Source organism: Cucumis sativus, unplaced genomic scaffold (assembly GCF_000004075.3).
Source record: "Cucumis sativus cultivar 9930 unplaced genomic scaffold, Cucumber_9930_V3 scaffold66, whole genome shotgun sequence".
NCBI lineage: Eukaryota > Viridiplantae > Streptophyta > Magnoliopsida > Cucurbitales > Cucurbitaceae > Cucumis > Cucumis sativus.
In genome coordinates, this window is record NW_022279559.1 from 116,664 (window position 1) to 129,611 (window position 12,948).

The following is a 12,948-nucleotide window of genomic DNA, read 5'->3' on the forward strand; positions in this document are numbered from 1 at the left end:
CATCAACCTTAGCTCTAGGACTAGGTTTGATAAATGAGAAAGGACCTGATAGACAGGCTTCAGCCTCAGCTTCATATCTGGGCTCGATTTAACCAAATTTGTAAAAAAAACATCAATCTTAGCTGTAAGGCTAAATTTGATAAAGTGGACTCATCCTTCTCTTAAAACTTATTTGAAATTTAATTTAAATATATTGTGCTTTTCAAAGGAATAAATAGCTCACTACTCCATTTTACCAATACCATCAACAATTTATGAGCATTGTCGTCATAGGATAGAATAAGACATATATCACGAGAATTTTTTTTAAGCTGTCGAACTCGCCTCTCTTCGTATCAAAACAAATGAATCCAACTGCGATAGATTGTACTATGTTGTAAAAACATAATATTGTTTTAGTTTTGGACTTCACAAAACATGAATCCTTTAGGATTAGACTTCCAATTGCAACAACTCACAATCATAGAGAAATTTGTCTGGACTTGTAAACACCTACAATTCCTTAAGTCTTAACAAGAGAAAATCATAGCTTTTACTTGGTTTGCAAATACAATAAGTTGTACTGAATCATTGTTAATTAACAAATAGATAGAACAATAAACTAATGAATAAATTGATGTTTACTATAAGTTGATGATATTTAAAAAAAAAAGATGAAAGAATGGATTGACAAATAAAGAAGTGTTTGATAAATATGATAAGAAATGAAAAGATAACAACGATTCTTGGAATAGGAGTACAAAGAGAGGAGGTAAGGGACAATTTATACATATGAAATAACATTCTAAGAACTAAATGTAAGTTTCCTAGAAATACCCTTGACTTCTTTCAACACTACGAAATTTTCTATGAAAAGGCCTCACGCATAATATCTTCGAACATAATCTGAATTCACATGATTTTTTTAGCTTAACACCATCCATATTGGTTAAAAGCAAAGCTCCTCCTGGAAAAGTCTTTTTTCACCACAAACGAACCTTCATAATTAGGAGTCCATTTTTCTCGATGATCCTTTTGAAATGAAAATATCCTTTTTAACGCCAAATCTCCTTCTCAAAAACTTCGAGGGTGCAATTTTTTATTGTATGCTCGGATTAGTCTTCTTTGGTAAAGTTGTCTGTGACTTAATGCTGCCAAACATTTTTTTTCAATGAAATTCAACTGCTCATAACGACATTCAACTTCATCTAACTTAGCTTCCATGATAACTCTCAATGAAGGTATCTTAAGTTCTAAAGGTAGGACAACTTTTATACCATAAACCAAATAAAATGGTGTTGCCCCTGTTGAAGTATGAACTGATGTATGATATCCATGCAGTGTAAATGGTAAAATTTCATGTCAATCTTTGTATGTTGTTGTCTTCTTCTCAATGACTCTTTTAATATTTTTGTTGGCTGCCTCAACTGCCACATTTGTCTTGGGGTGATATGGAGTCGAATTTCTGTGATTGATCTTGAATTTCTCACAAAGTTCGTCCATCATTTTGTTATTAAGGTTCTTGGTATTATCTGTAATAATACCCTCTGGTAGACCATAACGACAGATCAACTCTTTTTTGATAAACTTGAGCACCACTCCTTTTGTAACATTGCAGTAAGATGTTGCCTCTAATCATTTAGTGAAGTAATCAATCGCCACAAGAATAAAATGTTGATCATTTGAGGCTTTAGGATCAATAGGTCCAATAACATTCATTCCCCATAAAGAAAACGACCATGGTGCTGACAAGACATGCAATGGAGATGCTGCTGCATGAATCTTATCCATATAAATTTGACACTTTTTACATTCTCTTGCATATTTTATACAGTCTGATTCCATCGTTGTCCAATAATAACCAGATCTAAGTATTTGTCTAGGCATAATATGTCCGTTCGCATGTGTTCCACATATTCCTTCAGGAATTTCTGTCATAATTTGTTTTGCTTCTTCCACATCAACACATCGAAGGAGTACCATATCATGGTTTCTTTTATAAAGAACTTTACCACTTAAGAAAAAGTTCATGGTCAACCTTCTTATTGTGCGCTTGTCATTCTCTGAAGCTCCATATTTCTCTACAATTTATGTATTGCTTGATATCAAAATACCATGGCTTATTATAATACAGGTGGGCTCTGCAAATACTGCTTAATTTTGTTGAAAGCTTCTTCACAATCCTCATTCTATTTTCTTGGATTGTTTTTACGTAAAAGCTTGAAGATTGGTTCGCAGGTTGAAGTTAAATGCGAGATAAATCTGGATATGTAATTCAGTCTTTCAAGAAAATCTCGAACTTCTTTTTCTGTTTCAGGGGATGGCATGTCCATGATAGACTTCACTTTATCATGGTCTACTTTGATCCCTTCTTCACCGACAATGAATCCGAACAGTTTTCCCGAGGTTGCCCCAAATGTACATTTGGATGGATTTAATTTCAATTGATACTTTCTCAACCAATTAAATAATTTTTGGAGTATAGTTGTATGATCTTCATTTGCTTTGGATTTTGCAATCATATCATCAACATACACCTCTATTTCCTTATGCATCATATCATGAAAAAGTGTAACCATTGCTCACTGATATTTGCCCCAGCATTTTTTTGAACCAAAAGGCATTACTTTGTAGCAGAATGTTCTCCAACGGGTAATGAATGTTGTTTTTTTTTTTTTTTTTATCTTCTTCAGTCATTTTAATTTGATTATATTCTGAAAAACCATCCATGAAGGAGAAAGTTGAGTATCCTGCAGTGTTATCCACCAACATGTCGATATGAGGTAAATGGAAGTTATCTTTGGACAAGCTCGATTTAAATCTCTATCCATACACATTCTCACTTTTCTGTCTTTTTGTTTGCTTTTTGGATACTGGAACAATGTTTTCCACTCGTTCAGGATATTTGGAGACTATGAGGAACACTGTTTCGAATTGTTTAAGTACTTCCCCTTTTATTTTAAACAATATATCAAGCTTCATTTTACGTAGCTTTTGTCTTACTAGGTTGCATTCTGGCTTCAAAGGAACACGATGTACTACAATATCCGTATTTAACCCCGGCATATCCTGATAACTCCAAGCAAAATATCTGAGTACTCACGTAACAAATTGATTATTTTTTTTCGAGTTTCACTGGTCATTGATGTGCCAATTTTTACCTCTTTTAATTCCTCCTGAGAACCCAAATTGATTACTTCAACTAGCTCTTGGTGAGGACCTAAGACCTTATCTTCTTCTTCTACTAATCTTAACAGTTCTGAGGATATTCTCCCAGCATTTTCATCGTCACTCTCTTTGTCAGATTCCATAGTGTATATTAAGGTATCAAGGGTAGAACTGGAATTACTAACATCTTCGTTCTTATGAATGTTGTCTATGAAAAAGTTTGGACTTTTGTGTTTAATTTGCAAGATGCAAGAAAGAAAGCAGAGAGAAGAAGTTGGAAAGAACGAAAGGAAAATGCGAAGATTTCATTAAATAACAAATAAAACAGTACATTCATATTGTAAAGCAAATAAAACATTGTGGCCTTGTGTAGAGCCACTATAAAATAAAAGGAATTTGACAAATAAAAGCTTAATCATTACTCTTGAAATTCTTTTGAAAATGTAGGTATATCTACAACATCCCAAGTATTAAGCTCGAAATCAGGTGGACATGCATAAACTGTTTCTCCTTCATTTTTGCACTTTTGAAACAAAGCAATCTACAATGTTCACTTTTGGATTTTCATGATTAGGCAGTGGATTGTTGTTGACATCCGGCTTCTCACCAACTTTTTTGAAGCTTAACCATCCATCATTAATCAAAGATTGCACATTCCTTTTTAAAGCCAAACAATTTTCAATTGAGTGTCCTGCTCCTTCGGCATAATAATCACATCGAGCATTTGAATCATATCATTTTGGATAAGGAGATTATATAGGATTCATTGGGATAGGAGCCAACTGTCGATTTTGAATTAGATGAGGTAAAAGTTCTGTATATGTCATGGAAATTGGATCAAATTGTCATGTATCTGAGTTGGTCTCGCTACTTTGACCTTGTACAAATGGTTGAGAAGAGTTTGAATTAATAGGCTTTTGGGCTCTAGAGAAAGAGTGAGTTGGTACATAGTTGTTATGTGGGACATGAGAAACATTGCTTATATATGAAGGAAAACTTTGGTCATGTTTTCTTTGGCCAAAAGTTGATTTGTGGTTCCCTAAATTAGGAAAACCAAATGCATGAACCTTATCTTCTTTCTTCTTAGATGTTGTTCCTTTCTTTAATCCCTCATACTCAGCTGAAGCCTCTGCTAATCTCCCGTGCTTTATCGCATATTCAATTCTTTCACCAATAACAATAATGTCACAAAAATTGGTTGTAGCATTACCAATCATTCGATCATAGAATGGAGCCCGCAAAGTATTCATATACATAGACGTCATTTCTTTGTCTGTTAATGGTGGTTGAACCTCCGCGACCATATCTCTCCATCGTTGAGCATATTCTTTAAAGTTTTTTGAATTCTTCTTCTTCATACGTTGCAAGTCTAAACGATCTGGAGCCATATCAATATTATGTTTATATTGCTTTAGAAATGCATCAGCTAAATCCTTCCAAACATGAATGTGTGTATTATCTAATTGAATATACCATCGAGTAGCTGGACCAGTCAAACTGTCCTGAAAGCAATGGATCAACAATTTATCATTACCAATATGCATTGTCATCTTTCTACAATACCTTATAAGATGACTCCTTGGACACGATGATCCATCATATTTGTCAAATTCGAGAACTTTAAACTTTGCTGGAATGATCAAGTCTGGCACTAAGCACAACTGTGTTGCTTCTATATTTCCATAAACATCAGTCCCTTCAATTGCTCGCAATCTTTCTTCCAAAACATCTAGTTTTTGCTTAGCCGAAGTGTTCTCATTTTGCCTTATGTCTTGAATTTTAGCCTGAGCTTCCAATTGTTCTATATCTGGGACAGGAAGTGGAACATCAAAAAGTGGATTCATAGCAACATAGTGTCGAGCAGTTTGAGACTGTGTAACGTTCATGTGGCGTGACATAAATCTTGGGGGATAAATGGGATCATTGGTGTCTTGAATTGGATTGCTTGATTGTGCTGTTTCTATGACGACTTTTCCTTTTCCTATTGAAAGCAATTCCAGTATTTTTGAAACTTGTTCCCCAAGACTATTAATATATTGTCTCATTTTATCCATGTCTTTATCTTGTTCTTCTTCGATTCGACTTTTATGCATCGTATTGTAAGGATGATGAATTGGAGTAGGGTGAGCTATGTTTTACTTTGATTATTTTGAAAACTTTGAAGACTAAAGAGCAAGGGAAGAAAGAGAAAGAAAAAATTAAAAAATTTAAAATTTAAAATTTAAAATTTAAAAATTAAAAATTAAAAATCAAAAATCAAAAATCAAAAATCAAAAATCAAAAATCAAAAATAAAAAAAAAAAAAAAAGAAAAAACATGAAAAGAAAAGAAATAAGAATTTTATGTACTTTAGCTTAATTGTTTTTTAATATTTAGTTAATTTTAGAATATATAAAGGTTTTCATGTACCTCTACAATGTAAACATTACTTTCTTTAAAGTATTGCATGAAGCCAAATGACCCAATTTCTAGGGAACTAAGATAAATAAAATTTAAATATCAAACTCAAAATAATAATAATATAGAAAATACTGTTATTGAAATTCTTTTTTTTAAATGAAATATGTATTATTTAAAATTTTAGGAAAATGTGAAACTTTGTTAAAATAAATAAATAAAAATAATTTGAATATTTGACTTTTGGATAAAATATGTCAAAAAGAAACTGACATGGTGTTGGTATCATCTAAACTCTTAGAAATTAAAGGTCTTCAAACTTATTCTAATGTTATTTAAGAAATAACAAAAGAATTAATCTGAGCGAGGATTTTTCATGTGCCTACACGGGAGTCGAAACCCCTCGAAGGTCAACACTACTCCATCCTCAATTCTAGTCCTATAAGGTTGTAGCCCGGGTAGAGGGCTTGTGAGTGTGTGTAAATGCATGTTGGAAAAAAAAATGTACCAATAACATAGTACAAAATATTACATATGAATCAATAAAAAAAAAATAATTAAGTGAACCAACATATTATAATATAATAAGAATAAAAGATAAAAATGTACTGGCTTGACTCTCTTACACATTGCAATGTCCCCAGTGGAGTCGCCAAGCTGTCGCGACGTGATCGCTACGCGGAGCGGCCGACCTCTCCGTTTATTTTATTTTAATAAATAATTTTGGAGTCGCCACCAACCATATTAGGGTGTGATTGGTCACCCAAAAAAAAAAAAAAAAATGGTCTGCGTACATTCAGAGATTTAAGTTCGGGAGTCAATTGTGTGTAGGGAAGGTGTTAGCACCCTACAACACCCAAAAAATGGTTACCCAATTTTATCTTTTAAATTAAATTATAGAGGTTCACAAAATAAAATTTTATTTAGGTTTTGTTTAAATGTCCCATGTTTATCAATTCATATCGAAGAAAGTAAAACCTAAGCATGAATTGATGATTATGAGTGGCATAAGAGCCATTAGAAAAATTAAGTTTATTTTTGTTTTAAAATATTTTTATTCACCTTAAGAATATTAAGATACCAACACTTGATATTTTAATCTCTATCATAGGTGTTTAATGAAAAATTTCATATATCTAGAATTAATAAATTCATAGAAAATACTACTCAGTCTCATTTAAAATATGAAATGTGTTAATTTAAAAAAAATAATCTATTAATTAAATTTCAAACGGAAAAATTTCATGTATTTATGGATTTTAAATTATAAAATCCATAAAAAACAATACTTTTTCTCCAATTTACATTATTATAAAAAAAAATAATAACAATGACAAAACATTATGAAATTTGAAAAATACTTAGGTGTAATATACTGAGATAAAATAAATACATTGATAATATATGCAAAATGTAAAAGATATTAATGTAGGATGCAAGATAATTAATTAATACAACACATGCAACATAATTAATTAATTCAAAATGATGCAAAATAATTGATTAATGCAGGATGCAAAATAATTGATTAATGCATAATTAAACGAGGCCAAATGGATATCAAATAATAATTAACAGTTGAATGCTAAAGTAGGTTTGGCCCAATATGCAAATAAATAATATTGCGAATAAATAATCACACCAAAATAAATATCAAATAATTATAGCCACATATGCATACTGATTAATTAATACATCATGCAAATAATTAGAATGAGGGAATGAAAATGTCACATAAAGTTGCTAATTAATTAATAGGCCAAATGAAAAATGGTTGTTGCCAAAATTTAATTATATCATGCATAATTATTAACATGGATAATATATGGATAACAGTAATTATTAACAGAGTATGTCATATGGATACATGGATAAAGTAATTAACAAAAACGGTAAAATGGATGCCAATGAAGAATGATGCCATATGGATATAAGTAATTAACTGTAAAATGGGTGTCAATGAAGAATGAGTATCCAAATACAAATATATGATGCTAATTAATTATAAAGAAATTAACACAGAATGGATGCCTAGTAATAAAAGAAAATTAACACAGAATGGATACCCAACAATTAAAAAGAAATTAACACAAAACAGAATGGATACCCAATATTTAAAAAGAAATTAATACGGAACAGAATGCTCAATATTTAAAAATAAAAAATAAAAAATTTAATATAGAATGGAAGGTAGAATGCTCAGTATTAAGAAAGATACAAATAATAAAATTAACATGTTAAATGATGGTAAAATGATGAACACGATAGTTCATAATTAAAAGCAGTATATCAAACAAGAAAAAAAAAATCATTAAACAAGAATAAGAATAGAAAGAGGAAAAAGAAAAAAAACTTACCAGCAGGTCTGCCCTTCAATGCCAAAGGTTATTCCTTTTGATCTTCTTTCACTCTTCACCTCTTTCTAAATCCTCCAATAATAAAAAAAAAGATCCTCCTCCTTTCTTTTTCCTCTTTCCTTTTTATAGGGCAAGCTCCATTGTTTTTTTTTAGATCACGAGATGGAGTGCAAATTACAGAGAAATAGGAAGAAAGTGGGAGAGTGGGAGAAAGTGATAGAGTGGGAGAAAGTGGGAGAGTGATGACGAAGAAAAAGGGATGGTTGAGAAAAAATAGGAAGGAAATCAAACCTTTTATTTTTATTTTTATTATTTATTTTTAAATATATTATTATTATTATTATTGTTTTTTTAAAATATAAATTTAAGATTCAAATTCAAATTCAAATTCAAATTTAATTCTTTTTTAATTTCTTTTTCTTTTCTTTTTTTCTTTTCTTTTTTCTTTTTAATAAATAAATATAGGACAAAATACGGTATCTACAATAAGCTTTCCCTACTTCAGATTGATATGAAAACAATGATTTATCAGGCCACTAAGTTATCCTCACATGTTCAGATCATGACATAACTATCCCCAAAGCGTTCTATAATATGAACTCAAGCTATTTTATGTTTCAGTGACCTTGATCCTCCACTCCTCAAATTGAACTACTCCCAAGATGCCTTATTTTTAGCATAGATTTTATCCTACATCCCTCAAGCCTTCAAATACAAAATTTTTACACAATGGGGTACCCGCAACTTAAGCCAACCTTAAGTCGAAAAGTCACTTCCAACTCCAATTAAGTATCACAATTGAAGGCGCCATAAATTTACGCTTTTAAACCGTGGGACAATATGGTTTTTAGTCCCTTGAAACTCAACCCTAACATCCAAAACAAATTGAGCATCCACAGTTTGAAACCAACAATTGATAGGGATTAAATACAACCTTACGTACTTGCTAAATCTCAACAAAATTGATCCAAAGCTTTCTCAAACACTATTTCAATTCAAGTGGGCTAGACAGCGGCTTGACCTCTTCCAAAATTCAAATCTGACATTAAAATGTAATGGCACTACTACAAAAACAACCTTACTTGACCCCTGCAGTTTTGTTATACTTGACAGTTTTAATAAATTTTTACTTTGAAACTATCATTTTTAATTTTTTTTAAAAAACTTTCCTTTCTTTCTTCTATCCTTTTTTGGTTGGTGATGGGTTTTATTTTTTTTCTTATTTATTTTAACATATTTTTCTTGCATGCACAATATTTATTATCATGTAATATTAAATTCATGAATATTTCTTTTATGCTTACCAATATTGCCACGGTATTTTATATCAGTTAATTGTTCTTTTTTCTTACATCATATTTATCTTTACATTTTACCATTCTAAAAGAAATTCGACGATGCAATTAAAAATATCTGGAATTCGTTATTTCTAAATTCTTGAGGTGAGGGAATCGTTTCTTTGGGAGTCCAAGATTTGATTCCCAATATTTTTTTAAAAAACAAAATCTTATCTTACTTGCTTAATTCGTTGTATAATACATTTGATTTCATTGCACATTATTTCCTATTGACCTAATTTTGAATCATTTCTTAAATTTTCTTCTTTAGCCGTTTATAAATTTTTACTTTGAAACTATCATTTTTAATTTATTTTTAGAAAAAAGTTTAAAATATAAATTTATACTTCATAAGTCATCCTAATCAATTTTTTTAGCAACACACTTTTATTTTGCTAACAGAAAAATACTATGAAGGAATCTAGGAAATTTGGGAGTCCGATTTCCTATAATTCTTAAGGTGAGGGATCAATATCTTTGGGAGTCTGAAATTTAATCTCAAGAAAAAATGGATTTAATCAATATTTTAAAAAAAATCTTTATTCGAAGACTAGCCCATGATATACTTTGAGAAATTGTAATAATTTTTCTTTTTCTTAAGGTGAGAAGTTTCCTTCAATATACCGACTAATTAAGGGAATATTATTCTACTTATTTTATGAGATCATTGCTTAAATATTGGAGTAATGAGGGGTAAAATAAGACATTAGTTTTAAATAAATAAAAAATTATTTTCAATTCGAGATTTGAAATTTGCCCACCGTTTTCTAAATGGGTATTGTGGGGTGCTAATACCTTCCGCACACACAAATGACTCCCGAACTCATCTCTATTTTTCGCAGACCATATTTTTAAAATTTTTTACTTTATTTTGATGTCCAATCACACCGTAAAAAAGATTGGTGGCGACTGTTTTTCTTTTTTAAAAAAACACTAACTCTTTTGAGGACATCGGTCGCTCCACGTCATCTCGGGCACGTGGCAACAACCACTAAATCATTATTGGAAAAATTCGAAAAAACCAACATATTTAAGCCAATACAGGTCTATTTCTTCAACAATTCGAACAAGCCAAGGTTTGAATTGTTGCATCCGTACTAAATAAAGAGTCAACCGATATACAGAAAGATCTGAAGATTGGAAAAGTCTACCTTGAATGCATTGTATAAATTCTTAATACGAAGATGAACATGGAACATTTACATCAACCACGTGGTAGTCAATATATTGGAAAATTCCAATCCATCTTCCATCGAACGTAGTCTTCACACGTTGTAGTGCCATGACACATAACGCTAAATGATAACAGTAAAAGAAAAGCAACTCAACCGTAAAAGAAAGTCGTAGGCAAACCCAGAAATATCCTGCCAAATGAAAATAAAATTAAATATTAATGTAATTAAAAAAACAACGTCCCATAAAAATCTTAATTTCAAGTTGTTATTATGTTAAATGCACGATTTTAGGGATGGATATAATTCTAAATTGAAAATTTGGAGATATTTCAACGCAAATTTTCAATTCAACTCATAAAATAAATATTGATGACTATAAATAATTTGAAAATATTGAATTTATGTTAGTCATGATTTTAGGGGATGATATTCTAAAAGAATTTGATATCGCTATAAAATTCAAATCCAAGTTAATTTGCCAAATTTGCTTAAAACTCATTGACTTCAAACCGAAAGAAGCCACGATTATTGATGTCCATTGTATTGGGACCGATATAAACTAAGCTTCATGGTGTCGCTCCTTGAAAACCAAAGTTATCTTTTTAAATAAAACAATGTTTGTGGGTTTTTGTGTTAATAATTATATGTTGCAGCCTATATGTGTGTATGTGTGTTGAGTGTTTGAAGTGCTGAGAAGTGGAATGATACTTTTTTGTATTTTATTTTGTGTCAAATTTAAATCATATTAATGCCTTCAATAAATAGGGGGTTTGAGGTATGTTTATGATTATTTTTGTCATGGGTGTTTAAATTCTATATAATTGACTCGTTGCACTCTCTATTAAACAACGCCTTTTTTCTTTCTTTCTTTCTTTTCTGTTTTTTTACAACATAATTAAGACTGCTTCGAAATAATTAGTATAATTTTATTGTTTGGTAAAGCTAATTTATCCACATCAATTATTTGTTCGTGAAACCATAAAATTAATGTCAACCTTACCTTTGAGTTTACACACTCGATCTAAGCTACATATGTTTTCATTATTTTGATTGATCTCCTTTAAATTGAGACACCATATTTAGTCAACACCGACATTTTATTTGCTATCGTTACCATTTCTTCCTCTATTCACGTGTTAATTAAGGAACAAAAACTGGTTTTTAGAGAACAAACAAATATTCACCACTTGTTACAAATATTTATAGAGAGATAAAAACCTACTTTTCGCTCAATGATCTAAATTTAACAACGAAAATTGCTATAAAATGGTCTTCCCTCGTTTTCTCATACGATAAAGCCATAAGGGAAAAAAGTAGGCTTAATTACTAAAAGATAAAACTAAAAAATGGCAAAAACCATTACGATTGTTTTCTTTATGTCCATTGTTGTGGTGGGATCACTGCAATTCTCTAAGGCACACATGACCGCTGAAAGGGATGCTGAGATTGAGAGGAAATCTAATACTTTGTTTAACGAAATATCCAATCTAGAGCCTCAATACAAATCATGTGTAGAAACGTGCAAGAAAACATGCACGACAAAAGGCGTTGCTAACGATTTGTGTGATCCTATATGTGATAAAGATTGCATGAAAAATGAAGTTGTTGGTATTGTCTTCAATCTCTGGAGAAATGGTTTTTTTTTTTTTTTTTTTTGTTATATCAAGACAATAGTTAATTTTATTGTGTGTGGTCAGTTTTAGTTGCGAGGCAAAAATTTCATGTGTCAAAATTTAACGAAAATTAAATTTAGTTGTTTATTTCTTCCAACTTTTATTTCTTTTAATCTTTTTTTGTTTTCTTGTGTGAGATTTTTGATTTTTTATGTGTTTGTACTGCAGAAAAACTCAAGTCCAAACTAGGCGCTTGATAATTGACCAGGAATTTAAAGTTGACAGCTGGAAAATGGTGGGATCAACTATAAATGATTTGATTAATTAACATTTTAGAAAGGAAAATCTAAATTCCCTTTCATTTTCTTCATTCAATATAATTTGTTGTTTCTTTATACAAAGGTTGTACCTTATGTGTCGTTGGGTGCTTCTTTCGTCATTATTTTCAACAACGAGATCAATAAAGTTTATTTACGCCTTTTGTGTTTATTCACATAATTATTTATGCGTTTTACATTTATCATATAATCCTACCGTGTAGAAGAAATTTTGTGAATATATCACATTATTATTAAAGTTGCGAGCAGTTTTGTCACATGTGTGTTTGGTCAATCTCCCTCGATAGTTTTTGATATATTATAAAAGAGATGAAGTTTGTGGTTATAGATATGTTTTATTGCTTTTTTTTATAATTACAATTATGAGATAAGTTTATTTTGAATTGGTATTTCAGATTGTCAAGAGAAAAATTGTGTTTCGATGGAAAAAAAAAGAAGAGAAAATGGAGAGGAGGAGATGGGTTGAGAAAATTAGGAAATTGGTGAGGAATATATGAAGGGAGAAATTTAGAAAAAATTGAACAGGTAGCGTTAAGAATTCATTAGTTTATTTATTGGGGGTTTTGTAAAAAAATGTATCATCA

General features: G+C 30.6%; 1 long non-coding RNA gene across 1 annotated transcript; it reads left to right on the top strand.

The window, feature by feature from the left end:
* Nucleotides 1-11,686: 11,686 nt before the first annotated feature.
* On the top strand, nt 11,687-12,522 carry LOC116406124. Its single transcript, XR_004219161.1, has 2 exons — nt 11,687-12,021; nt 12,255-12,522. It is a non-coding gene; the product is annotated as an uncharacterized LOC116406124 (long non-coding RNA).
* Nucleotides 12,523-12,948: the final 426 nt, after the last annotated feature.